Source organism: Neopsephotus bourkii, unplaced genomic scaffold, assembly GCF_033783945.1.
Source record: "Neopsephotus bourkii isolate Nb327-2 ecotype Australia unplaced genomic scaffold, CSIRO-AGI_Nbou_v1 NB_1749, whole genome shotgun sequence".
In the NCBI taxonomy this organism is placed as follows: domain Eukaryota; kingdom Metazoa; phylum Chordata; class Aves; order Psittaciformes; family Psittacidae; genus Neopsephotus; species Neopsephotus bourkii.
The window spans coordinates 5,320,549-5,340,161 of record NW_026902223.1 but is presented as its reverse complement, the minus strand read 5'-3'; the positions used below and the strand labels follow the sequence as shown (position 1 = coordinate 5,340,161).

General features: G+C 38.0%; 1 long non-coding RNA gene across 2 annotated transcripts in view; it reads left to right on the top strand.

Annotated features, from left to right (window-relative positions):
- The window catches only part of LOC133225223 (uncharacterized), a 182,179-nt gene that overhangs the window by 148,268 nt on the left and 14,298 nt on the right, over positions 1-19,613 (top strand). Inside the window, exon 1 of one of the 2 annotated variants that reach the window (XR_009729068.1) lies at positions 13,429-13,502. The exons of the other annotated variant lie outside the window; for it this stretch is intronic. This is a non-coding gene — a long non-coding RNA (uncharacterized LOC133225223). Of the gene's footprint in view, positions 1-13,428; positions 13,503-19,613 lie in introns of those variants that run through there. 2 annotated transcript variants of the gene reach the window in all.

The following is a 19,613-nucleotide window of genomic DNA, read 5'->3' as shown; positions in this document are numbered from 1 at the left end:
GAATTGCCTGGAAAATAAGATCAAGCTTTGCAGTCTTGCAAATGTGTTGCCTGAAGAGAATAACCTAATTCCTGTATAGAAAGAGGAAAAAAAACCCTAAGGATATGTACGTCTTATTCATTAAAGTAAATAAGACTACTTAATATCCAACTGCAGCACAGCCTTACATTCTGGCCCAGTTTTATATGCTGGAATCAATCCCATTTAAGGTAATGGGACTACTCATACTGCATATTCAAGTGCATAGTGAAGTGTTTGTGAAAGCAGGACATAAATGAGGGAATAGCTCCACATTACTTAAATGCTGGCAAGCTGGGCATTTACCTTTCCCCGTCTAAAGCTTTTATTTATTAAAACAAATGATTCACTAATGAAATCTAAGTTTTCCTGTATTTCGAGGTGGACATTCAGTCCAAAGGTTTTAATGAGGGAAATAAAACTGTGCAAGCATTATTAGCAATTCCCAGCACAGCATAAAAAAAGAAGGCTTGGAAATTCACCTTTAATACTTCTGAAAATTGATGCTGAAACACGTAATTTTAGTCTAAATACTTAGTCTAAGTTATTTTGTTGTTGTTGATAGTGGTGCCTTGGGGGTGGTGGTGCCTTGGTTAGGTTTTCACTGTGAACACCAAGGAAGCTGTGCAGTTTCTGGGGTTCTAGCTTAATTAACTGTTAGTGATTACAATAGGAGGATGTGCCAAACCAGCTCTAAGACACCTGAATTAATGAAGGTACATTCCCCACCTGTTGCTTAAACTGGGATTTCCCCTGGTGAGGCTGTTTTCAAACAATTGCTTAGCATAAAAGGGGGTGTGGAGGTAACAGGTAGGAGGTTGGTGAACTGCTCCAGCTGAGCTCTGTGCTTAGGACCTGTAAATAGGCTTAATAATGATATATGCTGGGTTGTTTGAAATAATTACAAGTATAGTTCACCCAGAGTGAATCAGGTAAATCAGCTATGGTCTGGGGTGATGAATTGTCATTATTTCATCTTGCAGAGTTCAGAAATTTACTTGGGTAGAATGTGCCTGTGTGAGTTCGTTAGTCTCTGGCTGCCTCCTTAGGAGCTCAAGTAGTTGAAAATTGTGTTTTAAGCTTCTCTGGTATCTGTCTGAAACCTTAGCACTGGTCAACTTCACATATAAAAGGAGTTCTTGGATTTATTTTGGGCGGAGATTCTGGTAGAGAAAGTAGCAGGAGTTTGGATGTGGCTATGCCTTCCTTATTCTTGTCATGCCCTCTTGAGAGGGAAAGGAGAAAGGCTCCTAAAAATCAAAGGAAATATGGTGCATGTCTGATGACTGAAATCTTCAGACTTAGACATGATGCATGAGACCAGCTCATGAGCAATATTCGTGCCTGTTACTGAAGAGACAACTAAGTGTTGCTCTTGTTCTTTCACACCTACATCTTCTGTCTCTGCCAAGATATGTTTCCTTCATCTGTGCCCTTATTTAGCATGCTGTCCACCTACTATCTGCATTTTCATTATGTGTTTTAAATGAGCAATAAAATAATCATTTACATAATGAACACACTTATATTGATACTATGTTATATAATTTAGAGACAGTTCTTAATTATAACTTGTTTATAATTAGGTTTCATGCTATGCCAGCTAGCTCGTATGTTATTTAGAAAACTTCAGAAATAGTAGAAAAGCGTGACTATTTGGATGTGTGCATAATCTTAGGTATTGCCTTTAGTAACCCTTTTGGGCCCATTTATTGGCATGTTTCTCTTTTACTGGGGTGCATATTAATATTCAGGAGTATTTGCTGGTGAGGATAGACTGCAAATAAACTGCTGTTGTTATCAATTTTAGTTTGGATTTAATTTTCTAGTTGTTTTGGATCAGGAGGTAGAAATATTGGGGGGGGAGTGTTTTGGTTTTTATTTTGAATTGGTGTGACTAAACACAGCAATGTAATGATTTCAGCACTTTATCTCTTTTTAAAAGCTGAAATGTGCACATGCTCCAAAGAGATTTGGCCATCCAAATGTCTTCTAAGCTTTTATTTTTGATGCCCCTGATTGTCACATCTTGTGATGCATTAAAACGGATAGAGACTAAACTGTGATGGATGAATAGGGACAGTCTTCAAATGAAGATATCAGCTTTAGAGATAACTGATAATTTGGAATATTTCACTGTTTTTAAGGACTCAAACTTGGAACCTTTGAATAAATGGTGCATTTGCTCATCACCTTACAAAATGAAGCATTTCTATAAATGCCAAAAATGTGTTTCCCCAGTATGAAAAGCTATTGGTGTGTTGAGTCTACTCTTTCTGCATGTGCTGCTTCTTAACCAGAGTTATCACTGGGGGCAAACAGTGCTCTCGTTTAGAGGGGAAAATAATTTGAGGTTTCACACATTAGCTATTCCCAGTTTGTTTATCTTTTGTTGAAGCGGTGACCTATGGTGTCTGTCTTACTGAGTGTGGTTTCCATAGAAACTAGCTGACTTGTAGCATGTTTGTGTGCTGGCAACAGCCTAAAATGGTCTTTAACCGCATATTGTGCTAGGAGGAGCAATACTTCTACTGAACATCAGGAAAGCTGTCGATGGTCTTATATTGAGCCTGAGAACTGCTGCCCTGCCTTGCTCAGATTGTGACTGATGTGTCTCTTGAAGACAGTCCATGCAAGATGTATATAAAACACAGAAAGTTGGGTTAGAGCTTACATATTGAAAGCTATTTTTGCAAAGGTCATAAATACCATCAAGAATGAGAAGTAAAACACACCAGTAACTGCAGCCTTCAGGAGTTGTTATCAGTGACCAATGGCATTTCTTAAAGTGAGGGGCAGCCAGCTTTCACTTAAAAGTAGTGAGCTCCTTTTGCTTTGTCACCTGAAGTTCCCTCCCCTGGGGAAAATGAGCCCATTCAGACAACATGTTTTTTGAATGAGTTGTGATCTGGCTCTGTAATTCTTTTAAAGTTAAATAAATCAGGCTGGTCCCTGCAGGTTTTGCTTGGGAAAACTCTGATACTTCAGGTCATATGCCACCTCTTCTGCTTCCAGGAGAGAAAACCCCCCTAGTGTAATGTCTATGACTTCTCTTACAAAACTGGCTGTTTACAGAGATGTGGATGTAGCTTGGAGAGCAACCACCCATTTAGATGTCATGTTTCAGAAAGGAAATGAAAACATTTGGCAAGGTTTGTTCTCTGAAGAAATATTAGGCATAAATATTAATGTTGTAAAATCATTGAAGAAGTTCAGATGATCTCACAGTATGGTTAAAGGGCGTCCATGTTTTAACAATACAGACAAATAGCAGTCACTAATATATCAGCTCAGGCAAAACAGCTGAAGCAGGTTGCTCTGATTCCTAAATATCTTCCTTTAATTTTAATTCCAATTAATTAATTGGCTCTCAGATTGTCACAGTTTGTTTTCTGCTCCAGTGCAGAGCTGTATTTCTGCAGAGGCTGTGCTCTTCATATAGCACAGACTAGCCTTAGTTTTGCTTCCATTATGTAATTTTTAGCATGTTTATTATAGTATCTTTAATGCCTTTCTCATTTTCAGGTTTTTTGTTTGGTTTTGATTGGAAACATATTCACTTTTTTATTTTTAATTTTTATTATTGTTTTCTACTGCAGTCTTCTGGCTATCCATTCCTCTTTAATTGACTGCTTTCAGTAATGTTCCTTCTGGAAAAAGATGTGCTTTTTTCTTATTTTTTTTGACCATACAGATGAAAGAGAGTAAGAAAATATAATAATGAGAGAAATAAATATTAGTTTTGTTTTATTTTGAAACATGTACAGAATCAGGGAAGTGTTGGTTGTAAGGGAGCTCTGAGGGTCTCTGATCCAACCTTCTACTCAAAGCAGGACTACCAGGTCAACCATGATTTTGCCTACTGCGTCTTGAGAACCTGCAAGGGTGGAAGACGTTCTTGGTAGACATCTCAGGGCTATGTACCTATCTTATTTGCTATATTTAAAAGTCCAGTTCATTTTGAATTATATATTTATAATTGTTGATGCTTTGCTTTTTTTTACACACATCTTGTCCAGAGTCATTGACAGAAAAATCTGACTGACTTGGATATAAGACCTTAAAGAAATTTAGATTTCTGAACATTGTAGCAGAAAGACGTTTTTAGTCTCTTGAAGTGGAAGGAAGGGATTCCTTCAGTGTTAACTGAAGATTTGTATTTTGTTTCTAAAGCTTAAATTTGGATACAGACTCAATAGGAATCAACCTCTTTCTCTCCCTAAAAGTGCTCTAGAGAATTATATCCAAAATCCACAGCTAAGATATGCCTAACTTGGCAGCTTATTTATTGCTTTATTGATCAACATTCAGACAACAGCAGCACTAGTGAAACACTCAGTTCAGTTTTCCATCTCATTACTCTTATTTTTCTCTCTGTGGAGTACCTGGTGTATAATCAGTAGAAAATGTCAATTGTTCTGCTATCTTGTGTCTCAAAGAACAGAATCAAGATTTTAGGCTACTTACCTGTACTTTCAACATATCATATCTATATTAAGCAAAGAGAAATTATTGGAAATATTTTTTCTTAGTTTTGTTTATCTGAAAGATATTTTTCCAGTTATACAAAATACCAGGTGTATGGTACCCCAAAGAATAAAAGCAAAAATCAAACTGCCAGATAAAAAGTGCTGTTTTGAACAGATTGTGAAGTTTAGATTTTGGATAACCTGGTGTATTTCTGAAAGGCTCAAGGTCCATTTGTAGCCTTTGTATAATGTGAGCAAGCTCTAAGGCTAGTTCAGTGAGAAGGCAGTAAGTTTCAACTTAAAGCAGTCACTGCCTCAAGGTGTGCAGGAGGATCAGGCTGATCTCAGGACTTGGTTTCTACTGTTCATCACAGTCTGTTGAGTTATACTGGAAACACAGAATCATTTCCTCTAACTGTATGCCATGTTGCACATGAAGTCCTACAAAGCAATTCCCGAGCATTCAGAAGTCTGTTCCAAGATAGGTTTTTGCATGGCTTCTTCTCATGGTCCAGAGGCAGACAATTACTGTATTCATTCCACTAAGAAAGGGTCTGCAAAGATGGTTGCTTTTAGTTAGATTGCCATGTTGAGTTTTTGATCAGTGGGAGTACCTCAGGACTAAGTGTGAGCACTGAAGAAAGACTGGAGCATAACAACAAATGCATGATTACATGAATAAACGTTCCAAGTTCTTGTTAACAGATATGTCAGAATGATGCAGGACTGAACTCACTTGAACAACGCAGTCGTGTCACTTGAATAGGACTTCAATGTAGTCAGAGGAGGTGCTATTTGGAGCAAATTATACACTGTATGCAAAAAGGTGAGATGCTGTGTTACACCATGGATAATGAGGGAAAGATATAACCAGGCTATTGTGTAACATGTACCACAGCAAGACCAGAGGAAGCTTTCCCTGTCAACCAAGAATAACGGTGTAGAAGAAGAGAGATCAAAGTGTCTCACTGGCTTCTTTTAAAGACTGCGAATTAGCTCTGAGGAAGGTGTTAATTAAAAAACAATCTGGAAGAAAATTTCAGGATTTGCATTTTGCAACAGAACTTGGCTCAAGTCAATTGAGAAGTTTATCTCTGGGTAAGAGAATTTTCCTACAAGCCTGGCTTGATGTGTGTTTCAAATAAATGATGCAAAACAACTATCAGCAAGGATCAATGTGTTTGTCACATCAAAACTGCGCTATGTGATTTACGTTACCTGGGACTGACAGTAGTCTGATTTATCAGAGTAGCCCAGACATAAAAGCTTCCTTCTGGGGTTCCATTTACAATTTTCCTAAACCATCTGTGGAGAATATTTTGTACCTTTTGACCTCGTCTCTGTCTTAAAAATACACAAAGCAAAAGGCTAAATAGATAGTCAGAATTGCAGGGGGGAGTTTTAAGATCCGGTGGGTCTTAATTTGATCGCCTTTGTGCTTACTCTGCTTTTTGCTGGGTTTGTGATTGGTCTATTGAGTGACTTGAAGGTCTCAGCTACGTTGGTGTGAATAGACACATGCTTAAAGAAAACCTGTGAACATCATCATCTTTATTTGAAACATAAACCTATTTAATTAAAAGGTTGTTATCTGAGACATTTATAAGAAAACACTGGTAGTGAGCTGGGAGAACAGGAGGGGGTATCTGGTTTGCATTGTGTTCATCACTGATTTCCAGTGAAGTGCTGAAGAATTACTAGGTTCTGCTGGGCTGTGGCTCTCTGTAAGGACAAGAGTGTTCTTTTCTGCTCTTTTGAAGCGACTAAGAATTTGGTCAAAAGAGAAACTGGGAGGCTCTATGTGCTGGGGTTTTGAGAAATGAATAATGAAGTGCTTACAAATGTTCAGAGTAAATACATTGGAAAAGACAAGCTAGTAAGTATTGCACATAATTAATACAGTTGTGCTTTTTTATCACTATTTCTGCAGTGTATCCATGCTGAATCTCCCAGGAGACATCTCTTTTCTATTAGCTGAATTTTACCTAGTGTAGCTTCCCAGCACTGTGTGGGATTTATGATCTCATCTCTCTTCCAGTGTCTCTATAATTAAGCAAACCTAGGATAAGATTTAGTCAAATGATGCCGAAATGAAATTCATTCCATATCTTCTGAAAGACTCCAAATATTATTGAAGCCAGGATACTCAATGTAAACATGCTGTATTTTAGTCTGGTTTATACTTCCCTTAATTGTGATGAAAGGCAATCATGTTTAGCACTTGCGAAAAGTATCAGATCCACAGCAGTAGAAAACAGTCCCCCCCCTTATGAAGCCTCCTATGTATTATTTAGGATCCAGAGATGCTATTACATCTTTCCATCTATTGCTATGCTTATTAGAGTATGGTATTAATGCATTCTGCTGTAAAAGACTACAATGTAAAGCACTAGATTAACTTCAGCGCTTGTAATCTCTTCGCATGCTTTATTGCTTCACTTTGAAGTGGCTCTAGAGCTTCTTCCCTGCCTGTTGATTTTGCAGCATCTTTAGAGTGCAAGTTGGAGTCCTTTTTCTTGCTGCTTGAACATGTAAAATAGTTGTTGTTATTGCCTGTTTTATTACCACCTTTAGTATTGTTAGGATAACAATATCATCTGATGAGAATACATCATGCCATTGTGAAGGGGTAAAAATTGTTGCATTTTAGCAAATGAGTAATTGGGATTGTTCGTACTTTCTCTTTTGAGAAGCAAGTGGGGAAAATACCTTTTGCAAAGTGCTCTGAGATCTGCAGATGTGTGAAGTGTAAATGCAAGTTGCTATTTATAAGCACTAAAAAACGCAGGTAACTCAGAGTTAAGTACAGAATTGCTGTAGATATTAGAATAAAGAAACCCACATTTCATTAGGTGAGTCAGAAAATAAAAGTTCTGGAGGAGGCTAATAAGTCCACCGATGCCTGCAGAGAGATTTGTGAGTCACCGTGCACCGGAGAAGAAGGTTTTAAAGTGCTGATAGGTGGCATAATTTCGAGGCATCAACTGGAGAGATTTAACAGCAAAATCACAGCTGAACTTCAGAGTGGCCACTGTGGAGTTGACATTCCCACTGCAATTAGGAGATGCAGTGTAATTTCTCTGACTTTGAAAATATTAGTTTCTAAGTACATATATATTCTGTTCTCAGGCACTGTTTTATCTATGTGGCTTTTATTTTTCCTGTTTTTATTGTTCATCCCTTTCAATTGTGGTGAGTTGCTATGAAACACGGTTTAAGCTTAGTAATTTTAGGGACATCCTGGTTATGAATGATGCTGAGTTTAGAAGCTGCCAGTAACTTACTAGCAGAAACCTAGTCCTTTGGCAATCTCTGCTATGGTAGAAAATACTTAAAATAAGCAGATTATCACAGTTATCCTAGTGCTAATGCACTGTCTTTCTCAGGCTGACATTTATTGTAATAGCAAACAGCAAGGGTTTTATTCTCATACAAAAAATTGTGATGACACTAAATTTGAAACCAGCTGGAGATCTTAATTTGATTTTGATTGGCCTAAGGAAGATTCTTTGGTTAAAACCCAGGATTTTCAGACAAAGAACCCCAAAATATCACAAAATTGGATAAATAATGCCCGGGAATACAAGACAGATTGACTCTGTGTACAAGACCTGATGGCTATGAATAGTTGCTGTATTCAGATGTCCTTGTGTCTTTCCATTTAATTTGATAAAGGTGCCAAAGGGAGAGCAGAGCAGAGCAGTCTCCACCACCTGAAAAGCTCAACTGAGGTGGATGAAGAGTGCCCAAAGTTACTTCAGCTTTAGATATAAGTTCCATGAGAACTTGATTCTATGTGTTTCCACACAAAAGACAGTAAATCCCTGCACTAAGAGCAGCATCTATTAGCCTACCTATTTCAAGGGAAAATAGAAAGTATGAGAAACCATCAGCATGGTGGTGCTGCACATAATACACTGATGCTTCTACCTCAAATGGGAGTTATTTGCTGAAGTATAAAATCAGCAATAAGAAAAAAAAAGGACAGATAGTAAAAATCATGGATACAACTTAATCCAGTATTATCATCTATATATCAAAATTGGGAAAGAGATGTGTGACAAGACAATATGAACCTGAAAACTTTCAACCCCACAGTTTATTGGAATGTTGGAATAAGACTAAAGGAAGCAGTGGCATTAAAGAATTCCAGTACTGGGTTGTGCATATAGCATGTCCAGATTTATCCATTAACATCAGATTGGGATAACCATCAGGCACTACCTCTAGAACTGGGAAGAGTATTGCATCACATGGGGTTTTTATTTATTCTCCAGGATGGCGTGATTCCGCAGCACATGGGTTAAGAGGGACACACTAGTGAAGTTTTAATGTAGATTTTCATACTGATAGTATGAGAGCAAAATCTGCAGTGAAGAGTTGCAGCTTGCTCCAGTTGGGCATCTTGCCCTCATATACCCACAGGATCCTTTCAGGCAAAGGGTGCTTGGTTTTTGTATTACAATGATAGCCAATAATCTTAGGAATATGAAGTGGTGCAGCAAGCATTTTTCACCTTCCAAACACTCTCTGCTTGCAGACCTGTTGCAAGTAAAGGTGGGCTGTATGTGAAACCATGGAGGGAAGTAGCAGTGTGCCATGCACTACCATCCTCTCCCTGCTCCCACCACTGCTTCTCATAGCTCCTCAGAATGGTTTCTGAGAAGAAAGGGAGGATGACTGTTAGTGTTTAAAGTGATTATTGCTGTGAACAGTGTAACAGGAAAACCAGTTAACAGATGCAGACACTTGCAGTACTGAACTGAATGGAAATTAAATGAATGTAAAAATGATGTTTCCAGAATTATATTAAAATGACTTTTTTTAACTTTCTGCACAAATTTTCAGTTCATTACTGTCTGAGAAACTTCATTATTCTATAGCATTATATCAGGAACTATGTTTCCTGAGGTGATGCTTCCTCGGAGTGATGAGCCGGAGGAAGCTGCCTCAGAATACAGCTCAGAAGTGGGCAGTGTGGCAATTAGCAGAAGGGCAACAGCTGTGTTTCAAGTTAAGCTACTCCAGCTATCTGCCCTTGTGAGGGTACGGGTAGAAAAGTGCCTCTGTTTTGACCTACTGCTGCTGTCTGAAAGGCATGACAAACTGAAATGGACACCCTGATCATATAGGTAAGGAAAGCAATTTTTCATGCAGGGGAAACACCATAAATGATTCATAGTACCCATATTTCTCACGCTTATTTCCTGTGAGTGTAGAGAAGCAGGGATTAGAAATGACTGGCAGTGCTTACTGCTCATAAGGGGTTTGCCTGGAGGTGATTTTACTTCTTTAAGCTTTAAAGTTAACTCTATAGGAGCCAGTCCCAAGAGCTAAAAAAACCCCACTGAAAACTTTCCATGACCTGCAGTTATATACAACAGGAAAGTGTAACAGGAGGGAATTAAACTTGATGTGAAAGTGTTTTAGAGTGTGCAGAGTGACTAAAGTGCAACTGCTGTAGCACTGGCGTGCCCTGAGCTGCTGTGAGTGCTTAAGAGAGAAGTGGTCAAGTCATGGGAGAGGACTATGGCAATGGGAGCAGTTGTAGGTATTTGACAGAGCTTCTCCAGATAAGATCTGGCTTCTGGAGGAGTCCATCATGGTCCTTCAGCTTGTGTGGGAACATCAAAAACCAGCAACCAAGACCCTTATTCAGTGACCCTACACAGAGCTTGTGGGGTTGCCTGGGGTTTGTTTTGGTTTTGAAATCAGTTTCTTAAGCCTGTTTTCAGAATGAACTCAATATTAGAGTAGCCTTGGAGACATAAAGAGTGTGTCGATCTGTGAAGTAGCTACCCCACTTTCTCCACTTTGTGCTGGTCTCCCTGCCATGATAAGAGTTGAGCTGCTATAACTTTGATGTGGATGAAATTACTCACCTACTTTACTTTGTCTTTGCTATACCTATCTGTAGGGTCAGGGCCAGCAGGCAAATGGTATTTTGCTGTTTGCATGGGAAACGGTATTTTTTTCCCAGTGTTATTTACAGTCTCTGACACAAAGTTCACTTAAGCCCAAGTCTCCTGAGATCCACTCAAGCACTTTAGACACAGGATAAAATCCTATTTCTCTACAGTGCAAGTACAGTTAAAATGCAAAACAATATACATGGGGATGTGTGGAAACTCTGTCCTTAATTTTAATGGAGATTTATATGGTATAATATAGCTGATCTTGGACTATCTCCTGAGAGAGACAAAATATTGTCAAGAATAAAAATGTGCAGGAAAAAGATCATAGATTCTATCAGTGAGCAATTAGGAGCTTTGCAGACCATATATATTGCTTATATATCTGAATGAGTAGTATATGATATATTAGTCATATCTGCCCAGACTCCCTAATCTCTGGAAGCTGGGTACTGCAACCTACTGTTCATTTAAAAAACTATTGATTTCAACTTCTGCTGCTTAAAAAAATTCCATCTGTCAAGTAATGAGAAAGTACCGGGAAGTATTGGAAAATCGTCTTGTTTTTATAATTTAATGTGCCAGTAAGTTTGACATTTGTAATCAAAACCTTTTTAAAGCATCCTTCATCCCTTTCCTCATCATCATTCCATGTGCCAGCACTAGAAACCCACTAGTTTTTGCAGTATAACTGTTCAGAAGACTTCGTCTCAGAGAGGTTTCATCATTATGTACAGGATGCATATTCAGCAATCAGTAGCTGTCATTTGCTCTTTAGAATAGCTTTGGTAATGTCTCAAATCTGTCCAATTAGCTGATATAAAGTATTTCTCATTGTGCTAGAAAAATTTAATTGGTATAAATCTTAGTAAAACCCATAGCAGCCACAAGGGCTAGGTTATGGTGCATCTTGATGTGTATGTACTCATATACAATGAAGTTCCAATAAAGATGTTACACAAATACCTTATTTTAGACCTATCTTCCCTCATGTCTGCATTCTCTAAAAGGGTTTTGCTAGCACTGGGTAACTCTGTACTGCTCAGACATAGCTCAAGTTCCAGCAGGCCTGAGATGTCTGCATGTTTAACGTTCTGTAAATCATAAAGCAGATTAGGTTGCCTTTAATGTCTAATTTAAATTTCTTATGCTGGGTGGCTGCTGAGCTGCTCCACAATGGTTGCACATTGTTAAGTATCAATGTACTGCAAAATGAAATGTTATGTATGTTTACAAGCTGTCCTGGTTATATGTGCTGTGCAGGAACTGTGGTATTGGAAAACCCACCTCAAAGCAAAGCTGAAATCCTTCTCTGTAGAAAAAGGAGGAGATAACTGCTTTTGATATCTCTTTATACAATTATAATTATTGACAGAATAGCCTTTTTTTTCGGCAAACTGATTTCCAACAGGATAAACCATAGTGCTTTTCTTGTGTTTTTATGAAGTGTGTGTTTTAAGTAGGACTTAGAAATAAAACAGAATTTCGGAGAATTTACCATATAATTTCAGTATGTACTTTCAAAATTCTACTGTGCCCTGATATTTTCCCCTGGAGAATAGGGATGAGAAGTAAGACCAGTCCCAATATTTGTTTCTATTACCAAATGTTTAGTGGTTGTTGATTAAGATGTTGGTATTTAATATGTCCCACAATATGGTGGTTTCTAAGATTCTGAGAGCACTGCCTAAACAATTAGGTAAGTGCTGAAGTATCTCCTGTATGTGTGTACAATCCCCTCATTTGTCTTTTCCAGAACCTGAAGACAGCTCTGAATAACACCATCGTGTGTTGGTCCTTTAGGGAAATAAATATGAGCTTGCTTGAGACAGCTATATGTTGATAACTCATTTTTACATTTAATGAAGACTTTCTGGGTGAAATTCTTGTTCTAGCAAAGCATGCCCTAGGATGTTTAATAAACAGAAATAGCTGAGATATCTTTTCAGACTTCAATCCATCTCCTTTAGGAAAGATGTGGTTTATTGGGTTTTTTTTTCTTTAAGGTGGTATGAAGAACTTTTTTTACCTGATGTCAAACGTAATATAAGTGTAATACAAAAGCTAATGAGTTATTCTCTTCTAAATTACAATAGCTATAAATTATTGTTTCACATGATGCTTGGCCTGATGGATATAAATAGATAGGTAACTGTTTATTTGTAATGGGCTTGCCCCAGCATGGAAGTGTCCTTGTGTAAAACGAGTCATGCCATACTTTTAAATGATCTTTTACCACTCCAATACTAGAACAGGGGTTCTAGCAAAGGAAAGTAGACATAGCCAGAGAATGAGGCAGAAACTTAAAGCTCAATGAATCCATGTTAATGTGTTTTCCCCTTTTTTCTCGCTCATGCCTCTTGTTCATGTGCTGCACATACAGTGTCCATTGTATAGAGACATCTAGAGCAAAAAATTCCACCAGAGCTGGGGAAAACATCTTGATCACCTTCAGTAAGTGTTAAATGGCTTTGGTTCGTTTGCTTGGTGTGGATTTTTTTTCCTTACATGTTCTCCAGAATACCTTCACTTTATGGATATATTTTTTATATCTATAAAAGTAGCTACATTTTGCAAATATTTTGTCTGAGTGATGTGATCCAGTGCAGAAATTCTGAATGAAGCTATGTGTTCCCCTGGGTCTGTTTTCATCTTTGTAGGCCTTGATCTTAAAAAGGCTTAACTTCACATGCTCTGCAGGTACTTAAATAGAAATACTCCCATGATTTACTGTGTTGATGTATGCGCTTAGAGTTTGGAAAATTAGGACATTAAGGGTAACACATGCTTAGGATGGGATGTAATGAAAGAGCCATGGCTATGTAGCAGCAGATAATCCTGCCAGAATCACAACATGTGTAGGCAGAGGAGATTGTGCATTTCTTTTTCTTTGTAGCTCCTGACAAACAGCAATATCATTTGCAAAACTTTAACTTTAGCGACATGCTTTTGCTTCCTTCCTGATTGATTTGTTTGTTTTCCTTTTTCTCCCTAAATGACTGCATCACAGTTGAGAACCAGAAAGGCTGGTTCAGGTGCACAGCACCAAGAAGAGCTCTAGTGGCGAGTCAAGCACACAGGCAGTAAAGTCATGAAGCTCAAGGTTAGTTTATTGTATGCAAATATATGAAACTGCTGTGGCCTTCCTCCAATTGCCAGGTGTGTCTGTCTTCTAATGCAGGTTACCTGTGATCAGTCAGAAACCACATGAGAAATTTCTGAATAGGTAGATTGACAATAGAAATTACTACAAAGGAGCCCAGATGTTCACCAATTGCATCTTGCTGCTACTGCCACTTAGAGAACTAATAGAAATGTCAGTCATGGTAGCTGGCAGGACAGGTTTTATTTAGGGAAATCAGAATTTCTGAAGTCTGTTGCTTTTTCCATTCCTGTTACAGTCAAACTTCACCAAACAAAGCCTGTATTTAAAAATTATGTATCAGAAAGTCATTGGGTTTTTTAGGACAATGGGTCAGGTATAGAGTGGATCTTCCAAATTATGGTCCTGCTCCAAAACTAGAGCTCTCCTTCTTTCCCATTTCATATCCATATGTCAGAGCACAGTTCTGTTTGTCAGAGCCTGGCAAATGTTGATGGTTTACTTTTCCTACTTTGGGGGTTTGGTTAATCTTCAGTCTGGAAAGAGAGTTTGCTTTGTGATTTTGTTTTGTCTTTTTGATTTAGACCCATGAGAGCAGGTCTTTTCAGATCAATTGAGATTTGCCCTTACTTACACTAAAATGTCACTTGCTTGAATAGTGAGATTTAAATAGCTTCTAAAATAAAAGTAATGCATCTCTTACTTATTTCAAACCTGTCTAAACCTGTGTTGAATTTCCCTCGGTCTGATTCTGGATTCCAGTACTGCATTGAAAGTCTTTGTCTAATTACATTTTAAGGACATAAACAATTCAAGGGGAAATACGTAGTTAAGTGAGAAGATATCTATGCAATATGCTCCTCAGTAATGAAATTCAATTGACTATTGCTGGCAACAAATTTTATTTGTAAATGCATTTGCTATGTTTAACTGCATTTATCTAGCTCTTCAATATCTCATTCTAGCCAACATTTGACTGTTCTTTTTTTGTGGTGATGTTATTCTTTGTACACAGAAGTCTGAAAGACTTCAGAAGTTATATCTGTGTTTACAGGGAAAATCACAACTTGTCCATTCTTCAGTCAAATAATCCATTGAAATTGCAAATGCTTGTCAAATGATCTAGCTGAATCTCCAGATGTTCCTCTAATTGCATCCGGAAAAGCTATATTCAGTCACATATAAATCTCAAAGCTCATTTGAGAAGGTTAGGTAATTTATTAATTCACCTGAATTGTTTCTTCCATCTCTGAATTTAATCTGATGAAAATTCTGCTGGCTTAAATATGCCTTTATTTTTGTCCTCTAGGAAAACAAATATTTGTTTGCACAGAAAAGCTGCACTTAGCTGTGGTAAATGGCTTCTTTGAATCATGGACAGAAGCTTTATGGAACTCCTTGTGATTCCGCAGGAGTCTTATTTCCATTTACTGCCCTACTCGTCATAGAAAGTTGGCAGTCACTGGAAAGCAAAGTGACTAATGTCATCTTACTGTTCTTCACACCACAGCAGGAAGCATATTCCTTTGATCCAAATTGCCATTAGAATTGTTACTGAGATAATAACAGTGGGAGATTCAGCTTAGATAGTAGGAAAGAACTCCATCTCTAAGGATACAAGAGACTTGAATAAATAATGCTCAGAGCTTGTTATATCTCTTCTACTGGAGTTTGTAAAAAGAAGTTAGACAAACATTTGAGAAAAGGGTATAGTTGACCTTGTTTTGTGATAGCAACAACTGTCAAGATGACTTCTGGGAACCCTATGCAGATCTGTGTTTATGTGGTCACAAGCTGGGTACGACACGGATTGCATTCTGGGAAATGTATGGCACTTGTAGCACCATGGTATTCAAAATGTCATGGACTGGTTTGGGTCATTTCATCTGTAGGTACCAGAGTGCCTACAGCTTTCATAGATGATGATACTGCATTTATGTATGCCAGCACTGCTCATCAGTATGTACTGCCAGCCACTATTCACCCAAAGACTGGGCAATGACAACTTGAAACACAACAAATCCCTTCTTCTGTGATTGTGCTGTGGTACAAGGTGATTTTAGAGTGGTAGAGACCATGGTTGGTTACAGGACCTTGGATTTAACACATACAGAAACAAAGGAAGCTATTCGCATGCTTGTTCCATTGTTTTAGAACAGAATTATTTTTGCCTTGCCTGTTTTATATTGGCTACATGTACAGGATCAGCATATTGAAGCTTTGGTTTAATTCACTTGTGCTCAAGAGGAGCGTAAAAGCTTGTATATTGAGAGGCTCAATTTGAAGTGCACTCCAATCTGAAAATACTTTATTTTTATGCATAAGTGTAACACTGATATACATTCAGCAAAAATATTCCCATTTCAGTTGCATCTAAAGAGAATAAAACATTGGAACCAGTCACAGACGTGACAACTGCTTTTCCCTAATTTCTGACCTAACACAAGCATTGGCTATTGAGAATTAAAGCTGTAGATAGTGGTATTTTCACTGAAAATAACTTCTGGGTGAGGTAATGCATTATCTGATGATTTATTTATTCTGAGAAACAATAGATTATTATATTGAGAGGCAAAAAGAAAACTAAAGCTACTGATTTTCATCTGAAATGTCCACCTTTGCATTTTGATGCAGAGGAAACTAATTATGGACCTGTGTTCAAAACAGGAGCGCTTAAGCCCATGTAAACACACGATGTTCAGATAAGGTTTTTAAATAGGGTTCTAGGAGCTGATGAAAGAATGCAGGTGTGTACCTAAGGCTGAAGAGGTTCAGCTAGAAAGAGTGAATGCTGCAGAGTTCCAAATAAGAAATGTAAATCTGTGTTTCAAGAATAATGTCTCCCAGTTACGTTAGCTCAGCAAGGTGTACAGGTTGGAACCTGTGTGTTTTGGAGATAGCTGCCTCTGTAAATAAGAAAAAGCCATGAAGTTTTCTTAAGATATTGAGAGAAATCAGGAGATACATATTTAATCAAGTGGGGTTTATGTCATTGCTGTGATTTGTTTTTTAAGAGCTTATATAAATATTATCCTTACTTCTGAAATAGCCTTATCATGCGACACTACAGCTGACATACTGTGTGCGTCAAATCCATTTTTGTTGCACACAGAGTATATACTTTAGTCAGTAATTTGCAACAATGGAGGTAGGATTTTAAGCTACTTTCGGCAAAATATATTCTTGGGCATCTTGCTGCTGGCCCATTTGTCTTATTACAAAAGGTCTGTTAAAACAAAATCATAATAATGAAATATGGGCTAGAAGGACTGTATTTAAATCAGCCTATATTTAGCACTGTTAAGTTTCAGAATGGCATCAGAAGCAAGGGCAGTTACCTGCTGACAGTTTGTTCGACAGAGAAAAAGTAGTCTGTGTTGCTAGGAACTGATGTGTGAATCACTGGGGGCTTATGGATGAATACAGGAAGGGTGAGAGAAAACAAACAGCTCAGTATGATTTGGGGTCTTAAGGGCAGCCACCAGAATATGGGCATGACAGGGAAATCAGTGGCTAACACAGGTGGTGTCACAAAAAGTTGCTTTTTAGTCATGTGCAGTGTCATCTTTGAGTTACTAGGATGAAACCAGCAACAATCCTACACAATCCTACAAGAAAGAGGGATAGGGAAGGGAATTGGCTTTTTGAGATGAGTCTATGCAGGCAGCCACAGGCAGTGCAGGCTGAACCCAGGGGCTCCGTGTCACCCTAGTCACTGTGATGCTGATGGCCCATGAGCTATACTATGGCCATGGAGAGGCTCCGAGATCCTTGTGAATTAATTTGATGCCATTTATACCTAGCTTGTATTTGAAAATCTCTTTATATTAATGTAGGTGGATTTGTGTTGGTGTTATCAACCTAGGAGAAATAGGGGAAACCTGGAGGAGAAATGAGCTAGGGGCAGCAGAAGGTACTGGTGATGCTGTAAAGGGACTTACGGATGCTGATCAGCTGGGATTTGCTCTTTGAACATAGGCTGCAGACAGGCTAATGCCCTGTATCACAAGCTGGAATGTGTGTCTGCTTCACTTATCTGGACAGTAACCTGCAGTTTCTGGCTGCTTTGTTGAGTGATGTGTTAACAAATCCCTGCATGCTGGCAGATTGGCTTTTAGCAGTCATGGATAAATTACTCTTGTAAGCGCATGCAGTGGTTTATGTTACGAATAAGGTGTTCAACAATGAGAGGATCCTCCCTACTACTTTCCTGCACTTGACTTATACTGAACTTTTGTGAAATAGGTGGGCTGGAAGCAGAACCAGGTGTTGTTATAGTGACTGCTTTGGTGCTTCCTCTAATCTGTCACATCTGGCTCAAAACCACAGCACACACAGTGAAAATGTGCTATTGCTCTGTAAAGGAGTTATACTGTGTTCCCTCTGATTTGGCATTCTCACAAAGTAGTATCATTGCTGGAAGACTTCTCCTAGTTTTGGTTCAATTATCATATCTTTGGCTTTTAGCCTGAAGACTTTCATCATAGTTTTAGTAAATATAATCTTAGGAGTTTAGAACATATGAACTAACATGGGGAATAAAAGGTAATTCATCTTGCAGTCATGAATGAGCTAAATGTCCCCTCACAGCCAGTTTGATCTCTCTTTCTGGCTAATATACAAGGTTTCATTGCTCCCCAAACACAAGGCAAGACAGATGGCAAGTGGAAACAAATACCATCATGTAGTATCCCAACACTGTGACCACGGCAGTGTCTTGCACAGCCACATCCCTGGATGTTTGGCTTTGAACAGAGGGGCATCTACATACCAGTGTGCATTCTGTATTCTGGCTCTACAGGGAAAGGACAGATCTGCTTCGTTTTTACTGCAGTAATTGGTGATTTTATTTTCCATAACAGAAACCATCTCAAAGAATTAATTTTCTTTGTATCCCCCGAGATTTGTTTTGTGTATTTTCCACATGAGATCATGCTGTATTTCAGTAATTGTAATCTATGTTATATGTTACAATCACTATGTTTTTTAGAAACACATGAGTGTAGCCCACAGTATATTATCAATATATTATCAGTTGTGGAATAAAAGCTTGAAAAGGAAATACGTGTTATTGCACTGTTACCAATTTGAAATCAAACACTTGGATAGTCTTTAAATTTCAAACCAACAATATGTTAACATATTTTCCTCATACTCATGATTACTTGGCAATGTTTAAGGTCTGGATTCTATAATGTATTTCAGTATTAGTTGGCATGTGCCATAAATTACAAAGAAATTAGAACTTGGCTTCAATGGGGAATATATTAACAGATTATTTATATCGTAAAGGTTTACATCTACCAATGAGTGAGGTGTTTCAGAGCAAAAAAGCCTTGTGTTGTTTAAAGAAGGTAAATAAACACATTGTTCACAGGTTAAACAAAGAATGAAATTAGGACTAACTGTATTCTGGTGTGTTTTCTCATGAATGCAATATGAAATCCTTGTGTGTCTTATTGCACTGAAAAAGTAGCCTATGAAAGAACATCTTATGAATGAGCTTTTTGTAGAAAAGCTTTGTTTGACAGTTGTCTGAAATATTCTCTTTCTCTCTTCTTTGTTCTCCCATATTTTTTGCTTGTAATAGAAATGTAGGGGAATAAGAAGAGTCAGGAAAGCAGGTGCTTTTCAAGGACATTTTGGTTATTCATGAAACTCAGAATTATTTGTTTCCAAACCCAGTATGGAATGTTACAGATTTATACAGATGAGCATTGTTTAAAGACATTATCAGGGCTGAGGTATATAGGCACTGCTCATTTGCATCCCAATATGTTGTATGTATTTTGAATAACACTTTGTTGTTGTTGGAAGTGTAGGACATTTAAAACCATTTTATAGGCTTTTAAAGATAGAGTGAATTCACCTTACAGCTGCGTCTGACAGTCTGCACCCCATACAATGCTTGCCCTGAATTTGAGGATTTATATTTCCTTAAACAGCTTGGATAACAGCCACTGCTGATGTGTACTGTGCAAAAGAAAGAAGTTGGACACATTCTTTTGATGTCTCCCTACTCTGTTATAATTCTTGACAGTATAACTGTTTATCAGCAAATGAATTCCTAAAGGAGAAGCAGCATATTGGATTTCTCTGCATTTTATCTTT